At 46.1% G+C, this 20,215-nt stretch overlaps 1 protein-coding gene and 1 pseudogene across 8 annotated transcripts in view; one reads left to right on the top strand and one right to left on the bottom strand.

Annotated features, from left to right (window-relative positions):
- Nucleotides 1–20,215, bottom strand: part of LARGE1 (LARGE xylosyl- and glucuronyltransferase 1) — a 513,801-nt gene that overhangs the window by 164,287 nt on the left and 329,299 nt on the right. The gene's annotated exons all lie outside the window — the stretch shown is intronic.
- Nucleotides 15,447–16,104, top strand: LOC123843318 (non-histone chromosomal protein HMG-14-like; annotated as a pseudogene).

Here is a 20,215-nt window from a genome sequence, read left to right as displayed (position 1 = left end):
TATTTACTGAAACAAATCTGCATTTAAGTAGATCTGTGCCGTTCAAACCCATGTTGTTCAAGGGTCAGCTGTGTGTGAAAGTGTTCAGCATGGTCCCTAATGCAGTGACTGTTCAGTAAATTGTACATGATAACTGCATCAAAATAGTAGAATCTAAAAAAATAAAAAATAAAAAAAATAAAGAGAGGCACCAAGTTTGTTTCTCAAAAAAAAAAAATAGAATCTGTCCTGCCATATTATTTTATATTTTTATTTTTAAAAGATTTCAATTTATTTATTTGACACACAGAGAGAGAGAGAGTGAGAGAGAACACAAGCAGGGGGAGCAGCAGAGGGAGAGGGAGAAGCAAGTTCCCCAGTGAGCAAGGAGCCCGATGTGGGACTCGATCCCAGGACCCTGGGATCATGACCTGAGCTGAAGGCAGACGCTTAACCAACTGAGCCACCCAGGTGCCCCGTGTGTCTTTCCTTTAAATAAAGTCTATTTTGATAATAAAATAGCTGTACCACATTGATTTTGGTACTTACATAATATATATTCTTCTACGCTTTTACTTTATTTTTTAAAATTATTTTTATTTTTTTTAAAGATTTTATTTATTTATTTGACAGAGAGAGACACAGCAAGAGAGGGAACACAAGCAGGGGGAGCAGCAGAGGGAGAGGGAGAAGCAAGTTCCCCAGTGAGCAGGGAGCCCGATGTGGGACTCGGTCCCAGGACCCTGGGATCATGACCTGAGCTGAAGGCAGATGCTTAACTGACTGAGCCACCTGGGAGCCCCACCATATTATATTTTTAATTGGTCAGATCAATAACATCAATATCTTACAAACCTGTATCTTTTAAACTGTCTCAAACTGCTTTCCCACCAGTTTCTCCAACTGATAATCACAACCACCCTAGCGAGTAGGTAGCTCAACTAACATACTTATTTGGCCAATGAGAAATGTGAGGTTCAGGGAGATTCAAGAACTTGCTTAAAGCCAGGAGGTTAGCTGTTGTCACTGTTGCAGCTAAGACCAGAAATCGGATTCTCCTTTTTCTTCTGCCACCCAGCTTTGAAAATACCTGCAGGTTCTGCAAAATCCCAGGGAAGAAAGGTAATCGGCTTCTCCGGGATCACACAGCAAGTCCACAAGAAGGCAGGGAACCGTCCTCCAGTCTATCCTCTACCTGCAAATGAAGTAACCACTCTATGCCTCAGTTTCCTCACTGCAAACTACAATAATAATTCCTGCCTCATGGTGACCGGCCCAGAGGAAGGACTATGTGAGTGCCAGCTACCCTAATTATGTCAAAAAAGAGTCTCATACTTTGGCAGAGATGACTCTTACAAGGTTGTTGTCAGAAGCTTAGGGCTGTATTATCAGTTTTTCAATATGATAAAACATACAAAGTGTCCAATACAAACTGAATAAATGAGAGCAAGCCTTCTACTAAAGCAAGGCATGGACAGCAATACAAAGTATTATTAATTACTTCCAACTTTTTACTAAGGTTTTGCTAAATAACTGAATATAGGTAATGCAGATGATAGCAATCTTAGGGTTTTAGAAGCACTTTTATATACTCGATCCCAGTTCATCTACACTGTACAAAGCAAGGCTTACTGGGTGCTCATTTCGTAGATAAGAAGGCTGAGGGTCAGAGATGGAACTGTGGCTTGTTCCTGGTCCCACAGTGCAGGGGAGTCAGATTTAACTTTTTCACTGATTATATTTCCCAAAACCTCAAGTAAGGGTTAATAGTCCCTCAAGGGGAATTGTTCTAGAAAAAAAATTTCTAGGGCTCTTTAGAATGACTTGGTAGAAGAAACCAAGGTGTGATTAGGATATTTTTTCCTTCAGAACAGTCATCTTGGAGATGTATATTAATGATGCCACTGTTGTTAAAATGACTACTGTGGTAGCTAAGTGTCTTAGAACTCCCCTCAGATCCTAAAGCATATCCTGAACACCAGAGGGTTGGCCTATCTTGCCCTTTGAGAGTTAATTTAATTTTCATAAAAAGCCAAAAATCCCATGTGCCTCTAAATCTTGTAAATAAGATGGGTGGTAAAGAAAGGTAATAAAGGTTTGCTCTTTTTAAAAAATAAAACGGACTATAAAACAGAGACTCATGTGGTTTACAAGGTAATTTTGTATATGACTTTTGGAATGATGGATATTTAGAGCAGCCTCTTAGATATGCCATTTTGCTGCTTGCTGTCTTCCACAGAATTAAGCTAGTGCTTTGTAGCAGGGTGGACTCTGGGATCAGAGTGGACCCCAAGCCTAGGGCTTTCTGCCCTAAACGCAATGAGGGAACCAAAGACAGGTGCTCTGTAGAAGACTAATAGTTGCAGCTTCCTCTTGCTTCTTCACTTCTCTATCTTGTGACAGCCATTCAGTTTAGATAGGACTGACCTCACCCCTGCTCAAAGTGTGGCCCCAACCTGATTAAGGCAAGCAGCATACTCCACTCATTGAGCTATAAAGATGAGATAAGGAGTGAGGCCGTCGCCTGAGATGGCACAAATACAGAGTAAAGCATAGGACTCTTCCTCCCTCAGAGATGACTGAGGAAGCTGGCAGCCCAAGGGATGGACAGAAATCGTGTGCTCCTAAAAGGGAAGTCAGCCTGAGGACAAAGATGAAGAATCTCTGAGAAATGAGCCAAAGCCCATTACATAAAGCATGCATTCATTATTTATGCCAGTATGGTATGGACTGCCTTTACTTACAGCATGACTCCTCTCTCTGTTTCCAGAGCACCTTATGGCATGCCTGACAACAGATACTAGACGTATAAGCATAGAATACATGATTTATATAATGTGCTACATACACATTAAAATATGCAATGTATATATCTACGATAATATATAAATCCGCATATTTATTTCTCTTTTCTTCTATACATAAGCTTTTCAAAGTAGAAAGCGGGTCTAATTCACCTTTGAATCCCCAGTGCTTAGCACACAGCTTTGCTAACAGTTAGGTACGAAGTGGGAGATGCTTCTCTCAAAAGACCATGACATTAAAGCTTTAGAGCATCTTTAGGCAGCAAAGGAATCACAAGGCGCTGACTTCTTCTCAATCTTCCCAAACCCCTAACCTTACCTGTCCAATTACAGGTACAAACCCACATTGAGGACCACGATGTTGAGGGGGAAAACATCATTAAAATGCAGAATGTCCCATGGGAGACCATTTGGCTATAAAAATTCTAGTGCATTTTTGTTAAGGAAAAAATAAGTTCCAGCTTCCTGGTTTATAAGGTGGTTAAGTGCAGGTGTGTGCATCACTTCCTGATTCTAACTGCAGACTCTCTCCTTGCTAACTTTGGGCAAGCTACTTAAGTGTTTGTGTCCTCATCCATAAAATGGGGATAATAAAAGCACCTTTCCTTAAGTGACTGTTGGAGATTACATAAGGCAATATGCATGAAGCCGTAGTCTAGTGACCGGCATTATCAATACATGGAATGTATTATTATTACTAGTGTTATTACTTCAGCACTGACTAACTCAGAAGCCGATCCAAGCAAGTGGCTTAATGGAAATTCACAGCTAAACTAGCGGAAGAGTTGCCATCCCCAGAAGGGACGGGGGAGGAACAGCTGCTCCCAGCACAGGGAAGAGGGGCAGACAATCACTGTTGGGTGAGTGACAAGATGAAGGTTTCAGGGGAGCCCATGGAGGGCTTCCTGGCCCAGCCCCGGACCCTCCTGGAACCTAAAGAGGAACCCAGAGGATGGGGAGGGGGTGGGCGGGGGCTGCGACACTTCAAAGCAGCCCCGGGGCTGCATCTGAGAGGTACAGGATTGCAAGCGATACATTAAAGAGCTGGACTCAGAAGGCAAGTGGATTAGAGCTACTCTCCAAGTCAGGGACGAAGCTAATGAGGCTTTTCTTGTCACCATCTGTAGAAGTTTATTACTTATACTTCAAAGGCAGCGGGCAGCAGAGGGGCTGGGGAGAGGGGCTGCTCCTCACAAGAACAGGAGCAGGAAACAGAAGATGCTGACTTCGGGGGCGGGTGGGAGGGTGGCCCTTGCATCCCTGTTGCGAAAAGAGCCAAGCCCTGGGGGGCAGGAGTCTGGAGGCACGCACCTGTGATAATCAGTCGCTGCTGGTTGTCACAGGGCGGGAGGAAGATGGACAGGAGAGAGGATTAATTAGCTTTATCATGGAGCAGGAGATGGGCAGGTGACTCTGAAATTACCTGCTGGCAGCCCTCCACTCTGGTCTCATACGTTCTGGGTTTCGTTCCTGGTAGGAAGTGCTCCAAGTCTTTCTTCACCCCAACCTGCTTAACACCTGGCTGTCTGTCAACATACATTCTACTTGAACATGGTGATCCAGACGGGGTGGCACGCAGCTCACACAATGAGTCTTCACTCACTCATAATGTGGTTGATGCCTTCCTTACCAGCTCAAAGCAGTCACTTTCTTTTTTTTAAAGATTTTATTTATTTGAGAGAGAGAGAATGAGAGATAGCACATGAGAGGGGGGAGGGTCAGAGGGAGAAGCAGACTCCCTGCCAAGCAGGGAGCCCAATGCGGGACTCGATCCAGGGACTCCAGGATCATGACCTGAGCAGTCGCTTAACCAACTGAGCCACCCAGGCACCCTCAAAGCAGTCACTTTTGATAGTTCGTAATTACAGGGGAAGGAACAGATAGTCATTCCATCATTAGGTATTTACTGAGTGCTTACTACTGTGTGCCAGATACTAGGGACACAGTGATGAACGGTGATAGCCCAGGCCCTGCCCTCCTGGAACTTGAGAGTCTAGTGGGGTAAATGGGATATTAAATAAATAATCATGCAAAAGCACATAAGTACAAAATGACAGTTATTGTAAGTGCTATGAAGGGGAAACATGGGATGCTTGTGTAGGTGTAGAATAGGAGGAATTGATCTGAACAGGCAAGGCTCTCTTGAAGCAGAGATGACAGGGCTGAAGTTGGCGGAACATGTAGGGTCAACCAAGCAAAGGTGGGGAGGTTGGCCAAGGAACACAGGGAAGAAAGTTCCAGGGTGAGGAAAGAGCACATGCAAAGGTCCGGTGGTGGCAGGGAGAACGAAACAGAACACCAATCTTTCTGGAATGACGCAGAGAGAGGGAGTATGTGGAGAGGCAAGTAGGCATGCACTTTTGCCTGTATTTCTTCCTACTTACCCTTTTGGTTCCCACTATGTGCTTTCACAGCACATAGTAGAAGTTCAAGTATAAATGTTGCAGTGGAATGAAAGATTTCCTATAATGCTCTAGGCCCTGTGTCAGGATTTTATACACTGTATCTCAGTGAATCCATTGATTCATTGATTCTCACTGAATCAATTCATTTTACTCATAGAGAATGGACAGTTGATAAACCCAAGGTCACAGAAGTGTAAGTCCCAAAGCGGAGATCCCAGTCAGGCACCCTTCAGACACTTTATAGTTAGGCTATTCTGTGCAGCATAGCTGAAATTCACCCGGTTAGTTACTGAACTAAGATAAGGAGGTGAGGAGGGTTTGCTCACCTAAGACACGATTCCTGCACTCAAAAAAAAAAAAAAAAAAGAAAAAAAAGCAGTCAAGAACAGTGACTAAGAAATGGAGCAGCTACTTTGGAAAATGGCTCGGCAGTTCCTCAAAACACTGGGTATGGGGTTCTCCATGACCCAGAAATCGCACTCCTCGGTATATACCAAGAGAAATGAAAACATGCTGATGTAAGAACTTGTACCAGAATTTCATGGTAGCATTATTCATAAAGTCAAAAAGTGGTAACAGCCTTGGTGTCCATCGGCCATGAATGAAATGACAAAATGTTTCATTTCCAGACGAGGGAACATTATGTAGCCACAAAAAGGAATGAAGTGCTAACACCTGCTCTAACACAGACGAACCTTGAGAACAAACGAAAGGAGCCAGGCACAAAGTCTACATAACTATGACTCCATTCATATGAAGTGTTCAGAATAGGCAGCTCGACAGAGAGAGGAAGTGGATCAGCAGTTACTTAAGCTGGGGGAGCAGAGGAATGTGGAGTGGTGGTTGACGGGTCTAGGTCTCGTTTGGAGTGTCGAAGTTCTAAAATAGATTGTAGTGACGGTCACACAACTCTGTGAATTTACTAAAAAGCACTCACGGTACACTATAAGTGGGTGAATTATACGGTATGTGAAATACATCTTAAAAAAAAAAAGGAACAGTGACTAAGAGTTCAAATACCAGAATCCAACAGAGGGGGGCTTTGAATCCTCGCTGTGCAAGTCACTGAGCCACGTGGAAGAGGGCAGGCAAATTCCTCCCTGCAAGCTTCGGTTTCCACATCTGTGCAAGATCCACCCCACCACCTCCTAGGGTTGCCCGGCTGCAGAATGGACCATTTCCTGGGAAGCATCAACAGCACATGTGCCCTGATACCCACATTTAAAATAGCTTACATGGAAGCTGGGATTCCTGAAACAACAAACGCCAATCAAAAGCACACTTGATCACGTGCTCTGGCCGGCGCTGCATGACTCATGTGTCTCCATAGAAGGTCACCGGTGGCCGAAGGGGTCAGGTGTGAGGAGGCAATACGAGGCAGAACCACACAGAAGCTGCTCCATTTCTAATGGCTCGGTATCCAAAGTTGAAAATGCTTGGAACACTGCTCTGAGGGCCTCCCTTGTCCTTCCTGCGTCCTCCCATGCCCGGAGGAGGCCGGGGCTGGGGCCACGACTACAATGAAGGGAAGAAGCAGGACTTTTTCCTGTGGCCCATGCACACGCTGGGGTGAACGGAGGCTTTGGGTGGTCAGGTTCTCAGAGGTGTCCCTGGCTTCTGTCTGGAGCAGTTGTTAATACCATCATCACGGCAGATAGGAGAGGATGCAAATGGGCTTTGCTAATCTCTTGCCGGCTCCCATGTCAGCCCTACCCCTCGAAAAACTCCAGAAACCAAGGATGGTTTCCCTGGAAGAAGAAAAGGCTCACCGGGTCCACTACACATGCTGGGATGGGAGATTTATTCTGCATGGGGAGGGCGAGTCCTGGACACAAAGAAAGAAGCTACAGAATGAGATCTGGTGCTGAATTATGAAGAACTTTCAAAGGCCATGGTTCTTTGGAGGCACAATGTACTGTCGTGATAGGTAGTGAGCTTCCCCGTCACTGGGGGTGTGCACAGCCTAACGGATGACTTGGGTAAGACGAGTGGGCATTCTAGGCCTTCAGGATTCCCTGTCATGCTGAGACTGTCATTTTAGGCATCAGCTCTTGATTCCTGTCATTTGGAATCAGTTTCTCTTCTCTTCCCTCGCTTCCTAGTACTTAATAAATGATGGACCTGACAACAGCTTTGCTCCCAGAGCAACCTGCCCTCTGCTCTACAAAGCACTGGTCATTCTACACTGGATATAATCATCATGCCGCCTTCCTTGCCAGGGACTGCTCTTATCATCCCAGACACCCCAAGGCCCCGAAGCATAGTAGGCGCGGAATGTGCGGGTCAGGGCCAGCAGCATATTCCCTATGCTTTATCATTACAGACTGGTCTCACTTGTAAGACTCGCTGCAATGCATTCCCCTGGACACTTGCCTGACTGCCTTCTGACATTCCATCTTCCCTGAAGGGAGGAAGGGGGTCTCATTTCAAACCTCTTTACCTCACAGGATGCCTTGAGCACAGAATGTGCTACGTAAATTCCACCCCCCCCCCCACCCAAATCAGAGAAAGACATCTTCTTACTTAGGGCTGGAAAGGCAGCTGCTGCTTCTGGAACAATTTTCCATTTAAACCCAGTAGGAAATGACAATTCTGAACCAAGCATAGAAAGCACACAGCTCCTGGAGCCAGAGATCAAGCCCCCGCCCAGGGCAGGAATTTGGCATCAGGGACATACGTCCACGGATGCATCGCATAGGAGCCCTTCCTCTTCACCTAGGCTGGACTCAACTTGCAAAATTCCACTTGGGGAGGAGCTGAGATAGTGTAATGGAATCTGTGAGGTCCCAAATGGATCTCCTTTGTTCGTTAAAAAAAAAAAAAAAAAAAAATTCTAGTAGAACTTCTGGGCTTTCTGGCCTCGATTTAGCAAGCTGCTCAACAAAGTTTACTGAGCACAGGCTGTGTGCCAGGGCTTTCTGCCAAATATCTGGGGGACACTAGAGCAAGGGGTACTCACAGGCTGAAGGGAAGAGAGAAGTCACGAAGAGATAAGGGAATGGATAATTATGATAGTGTCACACACCATATAAACACAGAGGGCTGTGAGTACCGAGCCCATGGTGACACCAGAGGGATGCCCTAAGAATGAGTGGGAATTGAGCAAGCTGATGAGATGGGCATCCCGGGCACAGGAATTAGAATATGCAAAGACCTGAGAGCTTGTGAGCAGTTTGGTTTAGTAAATTTTGGGTGCCAGGGGCTGGTGGGAGCGGGGAATGGGGAGTTAGTGTTTAATGGGTATAGAGTTTCAGTTTGGGAAGATGGAAAGTTCTGGAGATGGGATAGTGGTGATGATTGATCGGTGTGAATGTACTTAATGTCGTGAACTATACACGTGAAAATGGTTAAAATGCTGATTTGTTATATTTTACCATAATAAATTAAAAAAAAAAAAGATTATGCCCAGGAAGCATGTTCAGGACCAACCTTCCCTATTGTCTATAAATTCAGAAATCTCAGCTTCTTTGGCACGGATGTGGTCTGGGAATCAGACACCCATGGGAAATGTCTCAGACTCACTCTTTACAAATAATCTAGCAGTTTCAAAAAGCTGTCACCTCCTGAAAGAGGAAACCTTGAAATCACAGTTTCCCCTCCTCCCCAAGTTTTTAACAAACTCCCCTAATTTTACACCGTTGGGTTGAGGGAAGAAAAGAGAGCTGGAACAGGCAGGCTTCCCTTTGCTAACACACTCCCTCTCCTAATTAACATGACCCCACACAACTAAACACCTGCCAACTTCAAAAACTTTCACAGTGATGAGCTTTGATCACGGCGCAGCACATAGTATCTGTACTGAAAAGAGAATCTCACACAGCCGAAATCAGATACCATTCCATCCAACGTCCCTCACCTCAATCCACCCATCTAAAGACTGCTGGGAGAGTCACCCCCGGGCAAGGCATGCAGGGTGCTGCAGGGAACTGGGAACGAGCACGATACGATCTTTGCAAAACTGAAGGAGCCCCCTGGTTCCAAACTAGCTGTTCCCCTCTTTCAACATTCACCACGTTCCTTATACAAGCTAACGGGAGAGTCAGGTGAATTCTGTCCTTTAACATTTCTTGGAAGAGTTTCCTAAAATCCAGGCTTGTTAACTAACACCAAAGTTTTCAAAGGTTTACAAAGCTGACTTTCTATTTGAAAATGATCCTTTCTTGGTTTCTCTGGTCTTTGGTTCTATCCTCACAAAACTCAGAAGTGTCATTTGGTGAGCTCATCCAAAATTTCTGACATGCCTATAAATCACTTTATGCTTCCCAGAGAAAGTTACAATGTACATCCTGACATCACCATAGGAATTACGCAGGTGCATCCAAAGGTTGATTCACAACTTTCACACACACCCCAACTGAATCAGTGCATCCTGGCAAGCATTAAGAAACACCACTGCATACTATTGCTTCATGTGATCTTGTCTCAAGAGAAGCATCCATCCAACTGTGATGGTGTTTGAATGTAAAAGAGAAACATGGCAGGAAAATGTTGGAAAAACTCAGAGTGAATTCAAATGGTGGGGATGTCTTTGAACCACAACCGTTTTCCTCTCTAGAGTCATTAGTGCTAATTACTAACAACTACCCTGGTGACAGTGCTGGCAGTTACTTAGCTGCTAATTGGCTTCAATTTACCGCTCTGATTGTGTGGTCACAGGTATATATTTGCTTGGGGAGTGAGGAAAAAGAGTAGGTGTCTCAAGCCTGAGGCTGTCCTTAAAAGACGTGTCAGCTGTCTGAACTGTTCAGCTTAACCCAGTGGGGTCTCAAACTTTCCCATGCATCAGAATCATCTGTAGGTTATTTAGCCCCACCCCCAGAGATTCTGATTCAGCAGGTTTGGGGTGGGGCCCAAGGATGTGAGGAGCTTAAAAGTTCCCACGTGATGAGGAAGCTGCTGATCCCAGGGGCCACCTGTTGAGAACCACTGGCCACCCCAATTCTCTCCTAACCTCAGCCAATGCAGCACCTTAGCTGTCCCACCTGCTGCAAATGGAGGCCGCTCAAGACCACAGAGTGCCCCGTAGGTCTCCGCGTGCGCTGCCCCATACGGGAGAATGGTGCCTTATTAACGCAGGGGATGACAGTATGGAAAGATGGGGATTTTAGAAATGAAATGATTTGCCCCGCCCCCCACACAACCTAACCCGGCATTTTACAGTCTCTCTATTATGCTTTTCATTTGGAGAGAATGAATCCCAGACAGAGTGAAGGAAAAATGAGTAAAGCTTACTTACCTGGGGTTCACCTCACTATGACGACTTGGCCATTAGAAAAACATCCTGGGCTTCACTGCTAAGACTCCCCTCCCACCCTGCTCTTTATAAACATTTTAGACGTATAGACATAGGATGTGTCAATCCGGTAATAAAGGTTCCAGCCCCTACCTAATGGACCATGAACCTGAGGAAAGAGCTCATCATTCCATTCAACAGACTGCCATAAGCAGGCAGTGCGCGGGGAGTTAAGGATATAACCATGGTAACACCAACTACCACTTCTTAAGCCCCCCATGCACCAAGCAGTAGCCAGGCATTTGTCCTAAACCCTGCAGCTTCCTTGGAAGGAAGTGACAGTGCGGTGACGTCATCACCCGCGTGCACCATGCCCGTTAGGTGCCAAGTTTCTGCTAAGCGCTTGACACACACTTATTTAATCAGCGTAACAACCCTGGGAGTTAGAACCTTCCGGAAGATGGGGCACCTGGGTGGCTCGTCGTTAAGCGTCTGCCTTCAGCTCGGGTCATGATCCTGGGGTCCTGGGATCGAGCCCCACATCGGGCTCCCTGCTCTGCGGGAAGCCTGCTTCTCCCTCTCCCACTCCCCCTGCTTGTGTTCCCTCTCTCGCTGTGTCTCTTTCTGTCAAAGGAATGAATAAAATCTTAAAAAAAAAAAAAAAGAACCTTCCGGAAGAGGGAACTAAGCCACAGGGAGGCTCAGCGGCTTGGCCACTGTGCTAACAGAAGGTGAAGGTAAACTTCGCACCCACGTCACCCGGCTCCGGAGGATGCACCAACAACTTGCTGGTGCCTCTGCTGTGAGTGACATCACCCACAGTTCACAGATCAGACCCTGGAAGCCCACAGAGGTTACAAACTGACTTAGCTCTTGGATTCTGAAGTCTGTGCCACGTGCCCTGGGCTCTCTGATGATTGGCACGTGGCTCTCCTCTTGAGGGGGGGCGGGCACTTCAACCAGTAAACACAACTCAAGGTGGCGGACGCCATGACAGCGCCATCGTGTCACGCCATCCATCACACAAAGTGACTTTCTCCCCGGTCTACTGATGGGCTATTAAATGACTAATGAGCCCAACCTGGGGCAGCCAGATTTTGCTCCCATTTGAACAGATGTTTCCACATGTGGCAGCGGTACTTGGGTACCTTTGCTTGCTGGTTTTATGGCGACATCTTTGTGACATTACCAATGCCACCCAGCGAGCTGTACCTGTGTGTGTGCTTCCTTGTGCCCTTACGCAGAGTGTCTGGAAGCTTAACATCCTACGTGGTAATATTTGTTGAGTAGCCTTTAGACTGTTAAGGACACTTGAAGGCTTTGACACAGACAACACGGGTGGTATTTTCCTGGCATGTAAAGACGTTTCTACATGTCCCCCGTGGTGCCACAACAGGGAGCAAAGGGGGAGTCAGCTTTGTATCATAAACCCCAGAGCATTTCGGCTCCATGAGCATCGTTCCCCAATATTCTCAAGATTTAGCTGCACTAAGCACTTTCACCCCTGAGATTCATCCCACAAAGACAGATGACTCCAGTCTGGAGAATGAACTCCCCCGAAGCTGGGATGTTTGCAAGCCCCCACGGCAGGGATGGAATGCTTCCTCCTGGAAAAGGACTTGGTAGAAGGAAACGTGTGTATGAGGAGTGTGTCTTCTCATTTCTAACCACTGCCAATGCATCTTGTGAGGCAGTTTCTTGCACACCGCAGCTTAAGACAAATCTGAGTGATGTCAAGGTTGTTTTTCCCCCATGAAACCGGATGTCATTTTTCTACTTAATGGCCAGCTTCTCCTCCTTCAACTCCACCAGAAGAGGTGCTTTTGTCAAAGTGTCCAACTCTAACGACCGCCCACCCACGTGGATGGGACCGTGCCTCATCTCGTCTGAGCTCTTCATTTTACAGGCAGGAAAACGGAGGCCCAGGAAAGGGAACCATTTACTTGCTTGGTTGGTGGTCAGGTCACACAACTAAAATAATTTTTTTAAAGCCACTATGTTTTTTTTGTTTTATCAAAAATGTCCTGCAAAAGAAAAATCAAAGTCAGAACTTCATTATGAGCTAAAACATTACATTTACTTCCGCTAGGGCTCTCTCTGATAGGACTCATTGCACTATAATGTGGCATGTGCCTTGTAAGAACACTGAGAACGTAGATTAAGAACTTAAAATTCAAACCCGTGGACCCAAAAATCACACTCTGCTAATTTATATTGAAAGATGAATCTGAAAGAAGGAATGCCATATGCCACAGAAATTCAATAAAGTCTTAATTAAGTAAATCTTCAAAGAATCAGAAACATCCTAACTGGTCAAAAATAGGGAGAATGTAAAAATGATTCTCTATCACTAGATGGAACATTACCGAGGCAGTAAAAGTGATTCTTACGAAGATCAATAATGTTAAGTGAAAATATAAAGCTAGAATCAGAATTACATGTAGAAGGAAGACAGTGGTCTTTAAAAATGTACAGAAAAATTGGAAGTAACTAATCAAATGGTGGTGATCTCTACGTAGTAGATGATGTATGATTTCTGTCACTTCTCATCTTTTCTAGTCTCCGACATATTCTGTGATGCACAGGCTTTATTCTATAGTGGGGAACACAAGCACTGTTCTTTTTTATATTGTTTTTTAAATGCGTGAGCCAGATGTGTTACATCATCCATACCAAAGTTTTTTTTGGGAAAAAAAAAAAGGTGCCAACCCCCAAGGATCCCAGAAGATGCAAACATTGCATCCAGATGGCTTTCCTGGGGAAACATAGGTGGATGCATGGCTGTCAGGATGTGCCCTGGTGTGACCATTAATCAAATGCTCAAAGAAGAGTAAGGAATGTAAAAGAAAGGCAGTGCAGGAGAAGAACCTTTCTGCAGAAAGGGAATCATGTGCTGGCTAGGGAAAAAAAGATTTGTAACAAATGCAGCCAGTTAGTAAGATTAATGAAAGGAGAAACCACTTTGCATGGTGGTCAAACTTCAATAATTTAAGGGTAATCGCGACTAATTTCAAGGTAATAGGAAAAGCTACCCATGTCTAAATTTTGGCTGAGATTCCTGTGTGTGCTAAATGGGCTAACCCTTGTGAAATCTGAGTATTCTCGAGCACGGAGCAACTCAAGCACTTTCTGATTCCTGTTCCACACCATTATATGGGCAGGCTCCTGAATCTCACGACTGGCCTGCAGATGATGGAGACGAACAGCAAGATGATGCTTCTGCCCGAGGAAATTAGTAACTGGTAAGCAGGATGATGATAGATCCAGGACAGAGGGAAGAAACAGAAATGAAACAAACACATGCAAAAGAGGAGATTAAATAAAATCTCCATGGATTGCAACAGGACTGACAGAAGCCTTGCATTGGAAATGGGCAGGAATTTCTTTTTCTGACCCGGGAGCACTGCCACATACGGAATGCTGACTCAAAGTTGCAACGACAGACGCAGAAAAGCTGTACAGACTTAAAAGCTGAGGTCCTTTACACATCCACATCCACAAAGGATGATACATATGCACATATACATATGCATCCGTACAGACTTCTGTGCACATATATGATATGCATCTCTTTCCAGGTACAGAGACAGAGATCTCATACAGCCATATTTCAGTTGGCCAGTGTACGTGGGGAAGAGAGACAATCATTCCAGTTCCAGTACTATTTAAACTGAGTCTGAAACACAGACCTACGTAGAGATGACACAGACACTTCATCTCCTAGAAGAGGCCAAAGTGCAAAGAAAGCGGCTTGCCTAAGTTCACGGAGGGTTCAGAGAACATGGATGTGCACAGCATGAACCAGGCTCTGGGCTAAGTGCTTTGCGTGCAGTATCTCCTTGGTGTCAGGTGCTGTGCTTAGCCCTAGTCTGCAGATGAGAAAACAAGCTGATACTGAGAAGCTGTTTGCTCAAGGTCTTAGCAAACAGTAGAGCCGAGACTGAACCCAGTGTGGTGTGACTTCAGAGCATAAACCCTTGATCTAAAGCCATTCTTGGCGGTGGTGAGGCCTGGATGGTAATCCGGGTCTCCAGACTTTGGGCCCAAATGTTTCTTCTTTCACACCATTACCAGTGGCTTTTCTAGAGCTAATTGGTGCATCAAGACCTCGACAGACGGCAAATCTCTCCATGCCAGGTTGCTCATCCTGGACATCTGTGAAAAAGCAAGCTCCAGAAGGCAGAGGTGTGGTTTGTGTTCACTGCTCTTTGTTGAGGGGCATGAAGAGTCCCTAGCACGTGACAGGCACATGCACGTGACAGGCACACACATTTGCTGGATGGATGAATGAATGAATGAGTTTTGACAGCAATCAGAGAACAGAAAGCCAGGACTGTCTTTTCCAGAATGTTGGAGCTGGACAGGAATTCGGGGTTAGCCCAGCACACATTCAATAATACAATGATGAGAAATGCTACCATAGTTTCATAGACTGAAGAACCCAGGGTGGGGGGGGAGTCCCTTTCCTTAATAATCTGTCTAGACGACAGTGCTGAGTCCAGCACCAGGGCTCAGCCTCCTGGCTCAGCCTCCTGTGGGCCAGTGCATTTGCCAAAATACCAGGGTGTCCCAAAGTGTACTTCACGGAGGAATGGTCCCTGAGGTGCTTGGGGAACTGAGTGCATATCAGCACACAAAGGGCTCTGAGAACCCTGAAGTCAAGAATCAGTTCACCTTGCTTCACCTAGCTGACCTCAGAACCGTCCCACACAACAGCTGCTAACTCAGCGTAGAAAGTAGTGTATGTTAGATATTCTTAAAACTCAGTGATGACTTTGGCCTCTTACACACCAAGACCTGTTCTCTGTTTCACGGGCAGGGTCCTGAATCTTACAAATGGCACCCAGAATCATTGAGACCAAGAGGAAGAAATGCTTCTGAGAAGATCACTGATAAAAATAGGTGGCGTCAGGCAGCAGCTTGGGCAGCGGGAGGATTGGCAGCGGCCAGGCAGCCCAGCTTTGCGAAGGCTCTCGGCACGACGCGGCCCACAGGCCCCTGGCACATGCCCGCCCCGCCGCCACAATGCCCAAGAGGAAGGTCAGTTCCGCCGAGGGGGCGGCGTAGGAGGAGCCCAAGAGGAGGTCGGCGAGGTTGTCAGCTAAACCTGCTCCTGCAAAAGTGGAAGCAAAGCCAAAAAAGGCAGGAGGAAAGGATAAATCTTCAGACCAAAAAGTGCAAACAAAGGGGAAAGGGGGAGCAAAGGGAAAACAGGCTGAAGTGGCTAACCAAGAAACGAAAGAAGACCTACCTGCAGAAAACGGAGAAACTAAAAATGAGGAGAGTCCAGCCTCCGATAAAGCAGGAGAGAAAGAAGCCAAGTCTGATTAATACCATAAACCAGGTCTTATCAGTGGTCCCTGTCGCCCTTCTTGTACAATCCAGAGGAATATTTTTATCAACTTTTTTGTAAATGCACGTTTTTTAGTAGCTCTAGAAACATTTTTAAGGAGGGAATCCCACCTCATCCCATTTTTTAAGTGTAAATGCTTTTTTGTAAGAGGTGAAATCATTTGCTGGTTGTTTATTTTTTGGTACAACTAGGAAATAGTGGGATATTGAATGTGGGAGGCTTTGATTGTCTTGGGTGTCAGCTCAACATTCCATAGATGGGGTAGTTTTTATATCCTATAACACCAAGCATACTAAATGACAATTTGGAGTCAGTCGTGCATTTACTATGTCTTGAATATTTTAAATTCTATTCCCATGTTGTTTTTGGTAGAATTTTTCCTAAAGAAAACCACTCCTAGATCTTGGCTCTCCCAGTCAGAATTCTTGTGCACTCTGTAACATCTTGGTCATGGTAGTCCAGTTTTCCTAGTAACTCTGTTAACGTGCTGTGCAACATTGAGAATTTGAGTATGCAGTGTATATGATATTAAGTTGTGAATTAATGGGACTTAACAATGTAACAGTGTATCAGCATTTGAAGATCTTGGTACTTGATATACTGTTAAGGAAAATTTGCCTCCAAATTTTAAGCTGGAAGGTCACTGGAATAACTTTCAGAAAAGAATCACAACTACATGATTTTTTTAGATTTTCGGTATGTACATTAAGAATTGTGTACAAACTGAAATGTCTGTACTGATCCTCCAAACAACCAATAAAAACTCAATTAGGAAAAAAAAAAGCAGGCGGCGTCAGGAGCAAAGTCTCAGCCTTCTCTCAAACCCTGGCTTGCCTTCGCCAGATGGCAAAGAGCATTCCCACTCATGCATTCCACAAATACTGAGCAACAACTATGTGCCTGGTCCCGGGTGAGCCCTTTTACAAAGCGTGGCAGTGAGCAAAACCAACCAAGTCCCAGCCCTCCAAGAGCTTACACTTCCCTGCAGTGAGAACAGTGCTAAATGATAAAATATACATATGGTGAGAGTCACGTTTTTGCTGCAAAGGGTGCACAGAGAGCATGAAGGAGAGTGCTGTTTGGAAGAGGATGGTCAGGGAAGGCCCTTCTGCGAAGGTGGCGTCTTAGCAGAAACCTAAAGGAAACAAGTGAGCTCTAGGGTGATCTGTGGGGCACAGACTTCCAGGCAGAGGAACAGCAAGTACAAAGCCAAGAGGCAGGTGTGTGCCTGCTGTGAATGAGACATAGCAAGATGTCCAGGTGGTCAAAGTGTGGCAAGGATGGGGGAGAAGCCCTCCAGGGCTGGCCTCATGGTATTGTGTCCTGTCTAGCCATAAAGGACTCCATGCCGAGAAGGTCCTTGCCTTTGCCGTCACCATTCTGAAATTCGTTAAGTTTTGGAAAAAGGGGTCTCACATGTAATTTTGCACCGGGCTCCACAAATAACACAGTCAGTCCTCCTACCTGCCATACCATTCATGGAGGACTGGCCAACATTACCCTCAAGAACAACACCTGTATAACTGGGGAGCTGCTCTCCCCTTCTTCCTACTTAGGCCCCTTCCTCCCCCACTTATGAGACAATAATGACAAGAATCCCAAAGAAGTGTCCATGGGGACAGCATCAATTTTTTTTTTCAATGTTTATTGGACCCTTAAAAAGAACACACACACTCTTGTGTTAGGGCCTGGGTCTCCAAAATGCTACCAACTCTTTATTATCTACATTAATAAAGGAAACGGGGAGTGTGAATAATTCAAAAGAGCTGACGATAATCTCGAGTTCTGGAAGGCAGTATGTGGCTTCCCCACCGCCCCCTGCATATTCTCCTTAATCCTGAATACGCACCGACTGGGAATCTGGGGACTATACAACTTGTGTGTGCCGTGGAAAAGCGAGCCCTACCTTTCTGAGCAAAGCTGCTGCAGGAAGAAGCACCGGGCAGTGGTCACAAACCGCCAGGTCTCCTGCCTTCCCTGTCACCACCCGTCGAGTATGAGGGGCATGCTCTAACCTCCGCGACAGCTTCCCTCTAAGAAAATGACAACCCATGTGCAACAGTGCCATGGAAAGATGCCCCTAATACACGAACAGTTCTGCACACAACTTGTGAGGGGGTGTGAGAACCGTCATCAGCTCTCTGTGGACCCCAGGTAAGAGCCCCCGACTCAGGAATGGGGTGCACGGCCAGGAACTGGCCCAGCCCTTCAATCTTGTGTCATCAGACACAGCATGCCCTAAGAAGGAAGGGGTAGAATTGGGTCAGTCACAATAGCTTCCTTTAGAAAAACTGAGCCACAAAGTTGGACCTAGCAATTAGGTCCTGGAGGTTATACACGGAATTAACTAGAAGTTCACATTCCTTGCTATCTTTAGATAGCTGCACTCCCTACAGACTCTTCTGTTATACGGGGCTCTCTCTTACCCAAGGCCATGGGATTCAGGATAGGACTTGAGGAAATGCAGCCAAGCACACAACCACAGGATAACTTTAGGCCTTCAGCAAAGGAGCTGGAATAACGATGGACATGCACTGAGCACCTGATGCTAATCACTGTGTGAAACAACACACGTTAACTTATCTGATTCTCACAGGAAACCTAACTATGAGTTAGATTCTCTTACCATCGTCCCCATCTTACCTATGAGGAGACCAAGGCCCAAACAAGTTAAATCACCCGCCCAAAGTCCCACAGCCAGTAAGGGGCAGGCTCAGGACTTGAACCCTGGCCCGTGGGCCCCTCTCCACTGGTGTTGACCATAACAGTATCCCACATAAGTTCTACCCAGAGGGGCCCTCCCAGGTCGGTAGGCCATGCACAGGTCACTAGGATAGGGGCTGATGCGTGGGAAATGAGGCCTGCAGTCCACAGTAAAGAGAGTGTTGGTACAGACAAAGGCACAGGGCTGTGGGCACTGGACAAAGGTCTACATTCTGATCACAAGCTGATACATCTAGCAAGACACAGACACGCAAACAGAAATTCCATTTAGCAGCTGGTTGCAATGATCTTTCAGAACAGGAAAATAAAAGGTTTCACTTGCTGCCACCCGACACCACAAAAGAGGCTTTGGTTTTCTGAAGGAAGAATTAAATCCCACAGATATGCTTAAGTTGCTGAATGAAAATCTAACTCCTCCGCACAGTGATCTCTTGAAAACCCTGCAGGCCCCTGAGCTGCCCACATGTCAGGAGGACGCGTGTGCCCTCCCCCCCAAGAGGGGCTCACCCCAAAGAGACCGGGGGGCTCTGGGAGGAGAATGGCTAAGGCACGGGCTCCACTCCAGACACAGAGGGAAAGCTCTCCACTTGGCCCCGGATTTGCAAGTGATACACTAAAAACCACTCACGCCAGAAGGGGGCACTGTTAGCCCTAAAACTCACCTTAGGCTCCAGGTCCTGAGGCAGGTTACCTGTGCTGATAAAATGAAGCACCTGCCAGACCTTGCAGGGGCTCTGAGCAGCTCTTCCAGGTTCCATACCAGACTCTGGGCTCCCCCATTCCCCACTCCTGAGGACCTTACTTCTTACATGGAAAAAAAATTGATGATTCCTTCCCAGATTTCTTCTAAACCATTGCTATTTTTACATCTTCTACTGCTCTACTGAAGTCTATCATTTAAGTAAAAGGAGAAAGAATTTTAGAAGTGAAGAACAAGGCGGGGAAAGAAAAAAGGAAACAACTCAACCCTTCAGAGGCCTGATCGGGGTGGTTCCATCACCAGCCCACACTGTGTTCTCAATGTTGGACATAAAAGAGAGCACCTGCAAGTTGTGTTCTTACGGAAAGGGGGATTTGTTTCTTCTTGGTATTTATTTAAAGAGCATTTTCTCTTCCTTGGGCTAAGAGGTTGCTCCGGCTGCCTTTCTCTTGGAGAGAAGCTTGTCTCTCTTGTAAGGGATCACTTGTCCGTCAGTTCCAGCCATTCTTAAACTGCCGTGAACCTGAGCCGCACACATGGGGGTGACAAAGCGTAGTTCCCTGGGTCCCACCACCATGCAGGGAGCAGCCTAGGGGCTTCTGCATTTCTAACAAGGGTGCAGGTCACTCGGACTCTCTGCAGCGCACAGCAGTTCTGAGCTCTGTTATCTATGACTCACACGCCACTGAACGCAGGCCCGAACCACCCCTGAGGTGCATTAGGCTGATGCACGGTCCACACTCCCTGACAGCTTCTGCCATCCACGTCTGAATCCTAATCCTCATTGTGCTTTGCTTGACTCTCTACGGTTTTCTCGATCTTTCTGTCCTGGATTCTGTACTGCTCTGTGAAACATGGCCTGGCGGAAATTCATGGGATTATGGTCGCGGAACATGAGCCATCACTTTGTGTCTTGCTTCACTCATTTGTGAGAGGCAAGCGTTGAGTGCTAAGTGTCCTATTTCCCTCCTTGTCAACGGAGGGAAAGCATACCAACCTCCCCACTTGATTCTCATC

The sequence above is a fragment of the Mirounga angustirostris genome, unplaced genomic scaffold (assembly GCF_029215605.1).
Source record: "Mirounga angustirostris isolate CCGP_5_RB_7025 unplaced genomic scaffold, mMirAng1.0.hap1 SCAF_5, whole genome shotgun sequence".
Taxonomy (NCBI): Eukaryota; Metazoa; Chordata; class Mammalia; order Carnivora; family Phocidae; genus Mirounga; species Mirounga angustirostris.
Note: the sequence above shows the minus strand (reverse complement) of the source record. Positions and strands in the feature narration are given on the sequence as shown.